This window comes from Neoarius graeffei, chromosome 3 (genome assembly GCF_027579695.1).
Source record: "Neoarius graeffei isolate fNeoGra1 chromosome 3, fNeoGra1.pri, whole genome shotgun sequence".
In the NCBI taxonomy this organism is placed as follows: domain Eukaryota; kingdom Metazoa; phylum Chordata; class Actinopteri; order Siluriformes; family Ariidae; genus Neoarius; species Neoarius graeffei.
Genome location: NC_083571.1, coordinates 83,743,138 through 83,756,448, shown reverse-complemented (window position 1 = coordinate 83,756,448; position 13,311 = coordinate 83,743,138). Strand labels below are relative to the sequence as shown.

General features: G+C 41.5%; 2 protein-coding genes across 6 annotated transcripts in view; one reads left to right on the top strand and one right to left on the bottom strand.

Annotated features, from left to right (window-relative positions):
* Nucleotides 1–13,311, bottom strand: part of ralgps2 (Ral GEF with PH domain and SH3 binding motif 2) — a 306,158-nt gene that overhangs the window by 23,140 nt on the left and 269,707 nt on the right. The gene's annotated exons all lie outside the window — the stretch shown is intronic.
* The window catches only part of angptl1a (angiopoietin-like 1a), a 31,688-nt gene continuing 24,557 nt past the window's right edge, over nt 6,181–13,311 (top strand). The window contains exon 1 of the mRNA XM_060917532.1: nt 6,181–6,448. The gene's annotated coding sequence lies outside the window, so the exon portion shown is untranslated. The remainder of the gene's footprint in view (nt 6,449–13,311) is intronic.

Here is a 13,311-nt window from a genome sequence, read left to right as displayed (position 1 = left end):
TCGTCTGGCAAAGCATGTTGCAATACAGATGTGAGTGGGGAGTCAATCTCTCGCGGTTACCAGAGGACTGGCCCACCACTGTAACCTTGGCTGTATAGGTGAGAGACGGAGGGCTATGGAAATGGAGATCGGTGCCACCCCATGTGCCTTAAGGCCTAGTTAGTACTGGGACAGGAGACTGCCTGGGAAGACCAGGACATGGTGCGGGAAGGACTTTAGACTTAGATTAGTAGAAATAGTCATAGTCGAAGCAGTGGTTGTAATGGTGGTAGCAGTAGTTGGGAGTAACAGTGTTGGTTGTAGCAGTATTTGTAGTGCTTATTGTAGTAGTAGTAGTAGTAGTAGTAGTATGTGTGGTAGAGGTAACTGTATACTTGCCAACCCCCAGAGAATCAAAAGCAGATGATCAGGTTGCACAGCACAGCTGCACCCTTCTAGTGGGGTTCGGGGGCATGCTCCCTCAGAAAACTTTGGGGGCGGAGGATGTAAAATGGTGAATTCGCCTACATTCTGAGCATCATATTCGAAGAAAACTGACCAAGAAATTGAACTGACATTTCACAAAACCTGTTTCTCACCTTGCCTCGATGCTGGATGACCTGACGACCAAGTCGCCTTCAACTGGTCATGGCACATTTTTTTTTCCCCTTTGTAGAATTCATTATTCATGATCGCCAGAATGTGTTTGGTTTTTACAAATACTGGCACGATTTCTTGTAATATGTGAGCTCATTGCCGATTAGCGAGAACCATAATGAGAGCCAGTGGAATGGTGCGATAGAGCGATACAATTTAGATTAAACATCATTACCGCGCTGTTCCATTGGCGCTCGGCTTCACTTCATTTGACACCATGGATCCCCTGTGCCAAAAACAGCTAAATGAGGTCAGAAGAGCGACTCCAACAGTGCTCACTGATTATTTTGTAATGCAGCAGTTTTTAGAACTAAAAATGGTAAGCAGTATTCACTGGCCAAAATCTGTAGACTACCGTGTGAATCGATAGAGTTGGCGAGTATGTAGTTGTAGTCGTAGTACAGTGTTCCTCAAACTTTTTCAGACCAAGGACCACTTGATCCACACCAAAAAAATAAAAATAAAATAAAAAAATTTATATATATATATTTTCGCAGACCACCTAACCCCCTAAATATCCCAAACAAAAAACAATGAGCCTACTTCAACAGTACATTACAAATTACACTACGGTTTTACAAATAATAATCGCCAACTCACTCATTGTTGTCCTTCTCTTAATGGGAAGAATGGTGCTGCTTATTCTGATACATCAGTGAAGCACTGTCTGGCTCCAAACTGTACAGTTTTAATCTCATATTGGGGGCCACATTGATCCGGTTGCACTGCCTTGTTTTCTCAAACAAAGAATCATCATGTGTTTGCACTTTGTCCTCGCTCGTGTCGGATGTTTCTTGTGCTTTTCTTTTGACTGACCCGGTCTTCAGCCACCGATCCGTTATCTTTGACAATTTCATGCCAAGTCTAATTTGGTTATTCGTAGTTTCTCCGCATCCCACATTCCCTCCACATTCAGAGATGACATTGATATCCAAGTGTAACCTACACTGACGTAGCTATAGGCAGTGTTGCAAAACTGTTGGCTTGCTTAATGTCAGACAAATTAAAATAATTGGCTACTATTTGAATTTACGTAGGACTTTATTCAACATAGAAAACAACTCACCTGTGCTACTCATAACTTTGCTTTTGGAGTCACATAGGCGATTTGAGAAACGCTGATAAAACGTGATATTTTACAACATCAACTCGTGGACCATCAGTGGTCCGCGGACCAGACTTTGAGAAACAGTGTCGTAGCAGTACTTGTAGTGCTGGCAACTACGAGTTGGTAGAATAGTAAACGTCAGAGGCGATGGGAGTAATAGTTGTGCCGGTAGTGGAGGTAATAGTGGTGGTGATGGTGGTAGTAATAATCGTAGTGTTGCGATTGCAAGTATACCTGCATTATCATCAATTGTTACATGTAGAAATTTATGATTATTGTAACAAAGCAACTTTTCAAAAAAAAAGTTACAGATCAGACCCGCAACTAAAAACACACATCTAGCCGTGACAAATAAGACTCAGACTCATTGTCTTGCTCGTTTCACTGATTTGTATATGGCACATCATTTTATCCATTTTGGATTTACAACCCCGATTCCAAAAAAGTTGGGACAAAGAACAAATTGTAAATAAAAACGGAATGCAATGATGTGGAAGTTTCAAAATTCCATATTTTATTCAGAATAGAACATAGATGACATATCAAATGTTTAAACTGAGAAAATGTATCATTTAAAGAGAAAAATTAGGTGATTTTAAATTTCATGACAACACCACATCTCAAAAAAGTTGGGACAAGGCCATGTTTACCACTGAGAGACATCCCCTTTTCTCTTTACAACAGTCTGTAAACGTCTGGGGACTGAGGAGACAAGTTGCTCAAGTTTAGGGATAGGAATGTTAACCCATTCTTGTCTAATGTAGGATTCTAGTTGCTCAACTGTCTTAGGCCTTTTTTGTCGTATCTTCCGTTTTATGATGCGCTAAATGTTTTCTATGGGTGAAAGATCTGGACTGCAGGCTGGCCAGTTCAGTACCCGGACCCTTCTTCTACGCAGCCATGATGCTGTAATTGATGCAGTATGTGGTTTGGCATTGTCATGTTGGAAAATGCAAGGTCTTCCCTGAAAGAGACGTCGTCTGGATGGGAGCATATGTTGCTCTAGAACCTGGATATACCTTTCAGCATTGATGGTGTCTTTCCAGATGTGTAAGCTGCCCATGCCACACGCACTAATGCAACCCCATACCATCAGACATGCAGGCTTCTGAACTGAGCGCTGATAACAACTTGGGTCGTCCTTCTCCTCTTTAGTCCGAATGACACAGCGTCCCTGATTTCCATAAAGAACTTCACATTTTGATTCGTCTGACCACAGAACAGTTTTCCACTTTGCCACAGTCCATTTTAAATGAGCCTTGGCCCAGAGAAGACGTCTGCGCTTCTGGATCATGTTTAGATACGGCTTCTTCTTTGAACTATAGAGTTTTAGCTGGCAACGGCGGATGGCACGGTGAATTGTGTTCACAGATAATGTTCTCTGGAAATATTCCTGAGCCCATTTTGTGATTTCCAATACAGAAGCATGCCTGTATGTGATGCAGTGCCGTCTAAGGGCCCGAAGATCACGGGCACCCAGTATGGTTTTCCAGCCTTGACCCTTACGCACAGAGATTCTTCCAGATTCTCTGAATCTTTTGATGATATTATGCACTGTAGATGATATGTTCAAACTCTTTGCAATTTTATACTGTCGAACTCCTTTCTGATATTGCTCCACTATTTGTTGCCGCAGAATTAGGGGGATTGGTGATCCTCTTCCCATCTTTACTTCTGAGAGCCGCTGCCACTCCAAGATGCTCTTTTTATACCCAGTCATGTTAATGACCTATTGCCAATTGACCTAATGAGTTGCAATTCGGTCCTCCAGCTGTTCCTTTTTTGTACCTTTAACTTTTCCAGCCTCTTATTGCCCCGTCCCAACTTTGAGATGTGTTGCTGTCATGAAATTTCAAATGAGCCAATATTTGGCATGAAATTTCAAAATGTCTCACTTTTGACATTTGATATGTTGTCTATGTTCTATTGTGAATCAATATCAGTTTTTGAGATTTGTAAATTATTGCATTCCATTTTTATTTAAAATTTGTACTCTGTCCCAACTTTTTTGGAATCGGGGTTGTAAAAAACAAACAAACAAACAAACAAACAAAAAAAAAAGCACCACCACAGTCAGGGCCGTTGACAGCTTTGGCTGGGCCTGGGACAAAATAATCTGAGTGCCCCCCCACACACACACACTCCCAACCAGAGACACGAAAGTAGGAATTCCATCGCTCTTCTCCCAACCACGTTACGTCATCTGCCCAGGGGGCTGAAATTCCATTTATTACGGATAAACCAAAATGATTGTTTACGGGATGGAACTGGGCCTCAATGAGAACGGAGTTATGGCTTTCCCAAAATCTGAACATAGAAGCATCACCACTAGTGATGTGTACAGTGAGTTTTTCAGTGTATTTTTTTGTCTTGTTTTTCATAAACGTCCTTTCCGTACTCGATTTAGAATGTTACAAAAAAAATTGACACCCTCCCAACCACGTAACATTAGCCTATCTGACCTGGGGGCTGACACGTTTATTACGGATAAACCAAAAGGATTACAACATTCCCTGGATATAGAACTGGACCGAGAAGATTTCAAAATCTTAACATGTAAGCAACAACAATAAAACAGAGGTTGTTTTATTCATTTAGGGCTTATTAGGCTACTTTCATTAATTGTGCTTTTCATACAGGCCTATCATTTTTCACTTGAGCAAGGGAACTGTTTGAAGAGTATCCAGTCTAAGCGAAAGTTTAATGTTTTGCAACAGACTAACCTCAAAACACCCCATTTATAGCCCATTCGTTACATTAAACTCTATCTAGCTGGCAATTTCACATGCCGTCGTATCTACACGGGATGATTTCCAACAAAATAAGGTTTAATTAACAAGAGGCAGCGTTCCACGGGCTTTCAGCTAACCGGAGTCCAGCTCAGCGCAGCTCAGCAAGCGTGCCTAAAACATTTGGATATGATTGCAGGCCAATGTGCTATTCTTTGCTTCATTGAGATATATGCAACACAGTGTTATTAAACCGATATGTTTATGAAATAATTCAATGCCCTGTGCATTTCAGTGTTCACTCAGTGTACCCTGCTATCCCCTACTTTATAATTATGAATGGCGCGTCGCGCGTGCTGGGGTTACATTACGGGGCTGGAAAAAAGTTATCTGTGTCTTACCTGGCTCAGCTGCCCCACTGCCTTCACCACCTGCTGCATCATCTGAATCTTTTCTAAAATATCTATGCAGTGAGCCCCTGAGGCTCTTGGCTTCTTCATCTCTTTCTCTTTTCTCCTGACTTGTGCATGTTGGCAAACGGGCTCACACGCTTATTGTCGAAGCGTTATGATGGAATAGTGCTGTGTTATTTGGCGCCTTAATCAAAGACCAAACCATTTCTGCATTAGGGGTGGTAGGTGGGTTCTTGAATCTATTTTCGAAGACAATAAAGGCAAAAGAACCAGAAATCATTCATTGAATGCAAATATAGCACATTTTTCTCCCCCAAATCAACACATTTTGAAATGAAACAGAATGATTAATGGCATCTTCATGAGGGACCAGTTCTGGGCCCCCCCTCATGCCTGGGCCCGGGACAAAATACCCGGTTGTCCCCCCCTGTCGACGGCCCTGACCACAGTATTTTAAAAAAATTAATATGAAAAGACACAAACCCTCGAGCACATTTGAACCAAGTTAATCTTGGTCCTTATTCTATCATTCATGGCTAAAACATCAACTCAAGTAGTTCTCATGACGTATTTTAACATTTATTTTCACAGTACAGTATTTTTACGTTTATGGCAGCAGGTTTACAGGGCACTGAAAGTCAGCCAGTCAAATGTCTGATGAGAAATACAGCGTGAGCACACTGACTGAACATACCCCTTTAAAAAAACAAAACAAAAAAAAACCTGCCCATGTCTGTCACAGCTCAGTGGACCGGTTGTAATTCATTTGCAATTCATTTCAAAAGTAAGCCCTGAGCACAAACATCTAACCCTGCAGAGGCACGCATGCAGAGATTACATAATGTCTGTGAAAAAACCCACAGAAAATCCCTTTAGTCCTAAGCAGCGTTGCTGAAAACCAGCCTGCAACGTATCAGTACAACCACCTGAAACACAGCCAGCACAAAAACTCACTCTGATTCACACCATATGTCAAATCTCTCACCTTTTGGCCCGTGTTATAGAAAACCTCAGTGTTTTCACTTAGATAAATTTGGGAAGGTCCGTATTTCCTGGACTTTCTCTGGAAAACCGTGATTAAAGGGGAATCAAAACTTTGGGAGAGCTCAACTTTGCCTATTGTTATAACTTCAACCAACAGTTTCAGGAGAAAAGAAAAAAAAAAAAGGAGAGAGAGAGAACAAAACAAAAAGCTGACCCCTGTAACCCTCTGTCCCTACCTCCCCCTCTCTCACCTCCCCTCCCCTCTTCCTCGCCATTGCTTCTTCACACGGAGGCGGCGTCTGAGGGCGGCTCAGTCTCCAGAATGCAGCTGGGAGTTCCAGAACCATGTCCTGGCTCCAGAGCCGCTGAAGAGCCGCAGACACTTGCCGCGTGCACTCTCTGGGAAGAGAACTCCAGAGCGGAGGAGGCCTCGAGCGTGGGATATGAGAGACAAGCGAGGCATTGAGGACTTCCACAGACTGTTGGACACTGTGAGCTGACAGCCAAACAGAAGTCCTGATCGAGCTCCATGAACGTCTACATGCACGCATAAACATCATACAGCTACAGGAGGAAACGTGAGTGCACTGATTCAACTTCTAGCTCTGAATAACTTTCCTTTCCCCTCTTATTGTCTCTCCCTCTGTCTGGCTTTTCACATGTGACAGTGTGAAGTGCTGATGTTGCTTTCTACAAAAACACAGCTCCCAGGCGCATCTCTCCGCGCTCCCACTCAGGATGCCAGAGTACCAGGTCGGGTCTCTGTGCTAACGTTATGCCAGTTTCCCTGTCTGGAAAAAAAAAAGGCAATGCAGATGCAGAACTAGGGCAAGATCAAAGGAAAAAAAAAATCCTTGATAAAGGGAAAGGGGACGTTATTTTGGAGAACTTCCCCGGTCTTATCTAGGGAGCCTTGAGGGGAACAAGCTGATGGGGCTGAACGTGTGAGATTGTTTGCGTCAAGCATCAAACCAGAAGAACTTCTGAGGTCAGGGGTGCAGAAAGACTCCTCTCTCACAGGCTGGGCTTGTTTTTCGTTGGGGACTGGATGCCATATGGATTACTGTGTTGTTTTCTCATCCTGTTGTTCTGGTGCTCAGTATCAGAGCCTTGTCCAGCGCATAGACTGCGCCACACTGGTGTGTTTTTAGTGGCTCGTATGCCCCATATTTGCATTTCTATAAGATGACGGGCTGAGATACAGGCTATGTTTAGCACGTCTCACTTGGTAGCTCTGTGTACAAAGAGTTCCTCTACCTTTATACATGGAATAAAGAGCTCTATTCATAAAAGCCCTGTTTAAAGAAAAATAAACCCACCAAAGACACGAGGTCATTTTCCACCAACCGCTTCCTCACGTAGACCTGTCGGACCCGACGAAGCCGGTTACTTGATATTCTTGATGTATACAGTGGAGGAAGTAATTATTTGATCCCTTGCTGATTTTCTAAGTTTGTCCACTGACAAAGAAATGAACATTCTATAATTTTAACAGTAGGTTTATTTTAACTGAGAGACACAAAACATCAAAAAGAAAATCCAGAAAATAACTTCATATAAAAGAGATAAACTGATTTGCATTTCTTGGAGTGAAATAAGTACTTGAACCCTCTAGCAAACAAGACTTAGCATTTGGTGGCAAAACCCTTGTTGGCAAGCACAGCGGTCAGACGTTTCTTGTAGTTGACGACCAGGTTTGCGCACATGTCAGGAGGAATTTTGGTCCACTCCTCTTTCCAGATCATCTCTAGATCATTAAGGTTTTGAGGCTGTCGCTTCGCAACTCGGAGCTTCAGCTCCCTCCATAGGTTTTCTATGGGATTAAGGTCCGGAGACTGGCTAGGCCACTCTGTGACCTGAACGTGCTTCTTCTTGAGCCACTCCTTTGTTGCCTTGACTATGTTTTGGGTCATTGTCGTGCTGGAAGACCCATCCACGACCCATTTTCAGTGTCCTGGCAGAGGGAAGGAGGTCGTCACTCAGGATTTTACGGTACATGGCTGCGTCCATTCTTCCGTTGATGCGGTGAAGTAGTCCTGTGCCCTTAGCAGAGAAACACCCCAAAGCATAATGTTTCCACCTCCATGCTTGACAGTGGGGATGGTGTTCTTCGGGTCATAGTCAGCATTTTTCTTCCTCCAAACACGGCGAGTTGAGTTAATGCCAAAGAGCTTGATTTTGGTCTCATCTGACCACGGCACCTTCTCCCAGTCACTCTCAGAATCATTCAGGTGTTCATTGGCAAACTTTATACTGGCCTGCACATGTGCCTTCTTGAGCAGGGGGACCTTGCGGGCACTGCAGGATTTTAATCCATTACGGCGTAATGTGTTACCAATGGTTTTCTTGGTGACTGTGGTCCCAGCTACCTTAAGATCATTAACAAGCTCCTCCCATATAGTTCTAGGCTGATCTCGCACCTTTCTCGTGATCCTTGATACCCCACGAGGTGAGATCTTGCGTGGGGCCCCAGACCGAGGTCGATTGATGGTCATTTTGTATTTCTTCCATTTTCGAACTATATTGCACCAACAGTTGTCTCCTTCTCACCCAGCTTCTTGATTATGCAGCCCAGTCCAGCCTTGTGCAGCTCTACAATCTTGTCCCTGACATCCTTAGAAAGCTCTTTGGTCTTGCCCATGTTGGAGAGGTTGGAGTCTGATTGATTGATTCTGTGGACAGGTGTCTTTTATACAGGTGTCAATTTAAGACAGCTATCTTTAATGCAGGTAACGAGTTGATGAGGAGTGTCTGTCTAACTAGTCTGTGGGAGCCAGAACTCTTAATGGTTGGTAGGGGATCAAATACTTATTTCACGCAACGAAATGCAAATCAATTTATATATTTTATAAAATGTGATTTTCTTTTTGATATTCTAATCTCTCACTGTTAAAATAAACCTACCCTTAAAATTATAGACTGTTCATATCCTTGCCAGTGGGCAAGCTTACAATATCAGCAAGGGATCAAATAATTATTTCCTCCACTGTATGCACATGCAAGCTCATACACACTCTCCTGGGCACAGTAAACCATCATCACCACCATCATCTTTCATGGCATTTGGTGAAACTTCGCCCTGTGAGGATCCTGGTGTGTACAATGTGCTCGAAAACATACAGAAGCCCAAACACACACATAGAGGGTCGAGAGGTTAAAATGCGACAGTTCAAACTGCCGGTCGCATTTTTCTTAACGATCTACAATACGTCCAACTCGAACTGAGCAAAACGAGCAGGATGTGAAAGGTTAAGAACGTGAGAGCTGGAAAAGGCATGTTCTAGATCAACACAGATCACATCCTTCTTTTAAGCAGCATTTAAAACTTGAGTGTTTGCCATGCAAAATCACCTAAAAAAAACCCCTCAACCTCAAAGCACAGGTCTTGGTTGATCATCACCAACACACACTCATTCTGGACTACATCTTGAAGCACTGGAGATATTTCAATAAAAAAAATTAAAAAAATAAAAATAAAAAAATAAAAACCTCCTGCCGTTTTCTTGTCCTGTCACAGAAAAGCCTCAACACAAGATGCATTTTTACCCAACAGGGTAACAGAGACACAGCTTAATGTGTAACCTTAGAAGACCTGGGGACGAGGAAACGTCCATGACTTCTCCAACTCACTGAAAGTGATTAGAAAAGCAAATCGTTTGAAAGCGTGATTAAAGCCTTGGTGCTTTGGCAGGAGACGTGGCCGAAATTCCCACCTTACTACTTCGCTTTGCTCCAAACTAAAGTAATTGCCCTGTAAGGCCATGCTCTGACTGCCAAATGAAGACGTTTTCACTTCGTCCACCTCTCCGCCTCGGAGTGCTGACTCCCAACGCACGAAGCTCTTGAGTGCTGCGGTTTCTCAGCCCTCAGATAAACTCATCACGTCACACTCGCTGTCTGTTCTGCCAGACTCGACTTCCTCCTACACTTATTCAAACGAAAGTATATGATTACAATATGCGACGATGAGAAAGCTGACCGGCTCTCTTTTGAGCCTCTGGCCTTTGCTCCACCCAAAACCCTCCACCCACACATTCCCTCTCTCCTGTCATCCTTCATTTTGTCAGTGTTTCCTCCAACATGAATAAGGGACCTTCATGCTGAAGCTTCCTGTTCTTTGACTCTGCATGAAATGTTGTACTGTCTCACTGACTGTGCGTGTGCGCTCAGGATAAAAAAAAGACCATCCGCTAAATGTTAAAGCTAGCGTTCACATACAAAACAGGATCATTTCTCACCATGTGTTCGCTTACGAATTTCTCATCATCGCTGGTCCATTTTTCTATCCTTTAGGTTTCTCTGTCAGCTTCCAATTCTCTTTCCTCTTCTACACGAGAGATCACGTATGTGTGCACACGCGTGCGTGTGTCTGCCCATCCCATCCTAACAGATTCATCATGCGGAAAATCTGATGGCCAGATGTTGGAAACCTCTGATATTGTTTGAAAGCCTGGGAAATACATTTACTATATAAATAAATAAACAAATCACATCTAAATGGCTCTCGGTACTGATCTGTCAGCAATAACTCAGGTGTGTTTGTGAACGAACACACACAAAAAAAAAAAAAAAAGAAAAGAAAAAAAAAAAAAAATCAACAATAGCCAGCCATTCACATTCAGAAAGTCACAGTGCAGGGGATGCGAGTCCAGCAAGTATAAAAGTTAGTGAGAATTATGACTCAGTTCCACATAAGACTGAGAAAAACCTCACGCTCTTAAAAAGCTGGAGTAAAAGTCTCTTAAAAGTTCTTCGAACAAATCCTTACTGAGAAGTACAAACTGATCCCAGCAGACATTAACTATGACGGTTGTAACACCATCAAATCTATCCACAAAGCAAATATATTTGTGCAAGTCCAATATGTAATGAGCTCCAGTCTCAAGAAGTGAATAAGAAAAAAAAAAAGTTTCAAAAGCACTTCATACAAACCTGGAGCTCAGAAAACATGGAGCCATGTTCATGTTATATTACTACATAATTACAGAAATGGCTCGTTTAAAGCATTTTGCTTCGTCTTTTGCTTTAGTTTGCGTCTCACAGCTCAGATAAGTGGCTCGTAGACATGTAACGTTATATTATGCAACAGTAAATCGCGATACAAATTTATGACGAGTCAAATCAAATCAATGAAATAAACGAACTGCGATCATCATCATCATCAGGCTGTAATCTCGGAGTTTTTCCTAGCTGTAATTGCATTGTTTAGACAGCAGATAATGCAATAACAGAATAGTGGGAATGCACCGGGGTGGCACGGTGGTGTAGTGGTTAGCACTGTTGCCTCAGAGCAAGAAAGTTCTGGGTTCAAGCCCAGCAGCAAACGGGGGCTTTTCTGTCTGGAGTTTGCATCTTCTCCCCATTTCTGCATGGATTTCCTCCGGGTGCTCCGGTTTCCCCCACAGTCCAAAGACATGTGGTTAGGTTAACACGAGGCGGCCTTGGGTTGAAGTGCCCTTGAGTAAGGCACCTAATCCCCAAGTGCTCCCTGGGTGCTGTAGCATAGCTGCCCACTGTTTTGGGTACGTGTGCGCTCACTGCTTCAGATGGGTTAAATGCAGAGGAGGAATTTCACTGTGCTTGACTGTGCATGCAACAAATAAAGGCTTCTTTTTTTTTTCTTCGAAAATACACGACTTCATCGTAGGCGGAAGTAACAGCTCTAATGGTGCGAACACACAAAAGGCATCTAAAATAGGAAATAGATGTGTGATTGACTGTAGAAATAGATTTAATAAGAACTCGGAGCTCTCTTTTTACAGACGGCTAAAGCTTAAAAAAAGGGAAGCAAATGGAGGGAGTACAAATGTTCATAAAAAAGTTAAGTAGAGGTCTAATTGTTTAACTTTCATTTTTAATAAAAGGAATATTTTCTGTGAATAAGTTATCAGAAGTCGAACCCTCAAGTTGAATTGAAAATTGACAACATAACCATAGAAAGAGTTTATGAAATAAAATTTCTGGGTGTGATTGATGATCATAAAATCTGCTGGAAACCACATATTAATCATGTTAAAGCAAAAATAGCAAAGATTACTGCAATTTTGGGGAAATCAAGACACATTCTGGACTATAAATCAATACATACTCTGTATAATGCACTCGTACTTCCATATCTGAGCTACTGTGTGGAGATATGGGGCAATACCTACAAATCTAACCTGCAGCCAAAAAAAGAGCAATAAGAATAGTCAATAATACGGGATATCTTGAGCATACAAACGCATTATTCGTAAAAGGACACACTCTGAAATTCACTGATCTATTTAAACACAAGACTGCACAAATTATGTATAAAGCAAGACATAACCTTCTTCCGGGTGAGGTACAAAATACGTTTATGGAAAGGCAGGGTGGGTATAACCTGAGAGGGGAAATGAATTTTAAGAGAGTAAATGTTAGAACAACTATGAAAAGTATGTGCATAACAGTCTGTGGGGTGCAATTGTGGAATGGTCTGGATAATGAACTCAAAAATAGCACCAACATAAAACTGTTTAAAAAATTATATAAAAACATGTTACTAAAAATATACGAGAATGAGGACAGGCAGACTATATAGGTGATGATGAAATTGAGAGCAAGTCTGTGACTGGTCGTCTTGTATTTTGTGTATAGTTATAGGTATGTGTATATGTATGTACTGTATAGATGTATTGTATGTGTGTATATATGCATAAGTATCTGTATATATGATTTGATTTGGTCGATATTATACCATGTCAGTATGTCTTGGTATGTTGGTATGTTTTCTTTTTGTTTGTTGCTTTTGTATATATAGTTTATTATGGCGGAAAGTGATTAGCGGTGGTATAGAGGGTTAGGATTGGATCAGTTATTTACTTCTTCCTAATCTTTTCTGAACATTATTATGTTACTGCCTTGTGGCTACGCTATTCTGTTTGTTTATGACGATGTTTTGATTATTGCATTTTTTTATTAAATTTTTCATATCTTTCTTCTTTATTGTTCAGAATAAAGTAATCAATCAATCAATTATATTTTACTCCAACCTTTACAAATGTGGGTAAATTATTGTTGGCTATTAAGAACATGAAAAGTTTTTTTTTTTAAATACTTAATAAAAAGAAGATTTAAATTGATAAAGAATAGGAAAATAAACACATTTTTCTTCATTTAATATTTTCTCAAAAAAAATATCATGGGAAAATCAAATTGTGAACCCAATATCGTGAATTAAATCATGAACTGAATTGTAGTGGCTCTACGTCCCAAAACACACAGCATGTGGATTCAGGATCCAATAATTTCCTTATTACAAACGATCCGTGCTAGGAATTGAGTGGAACCTTAATGAGATGGCCTCGAAGCGTTTATTTTTGTTCTGCATCTGAGTTCAATTACTGTGTTCTCACCTACACCAACAAAACACACTGAAGAGGATAACACGCCAGGGTTCGAGCAAACACACATTGTAGAT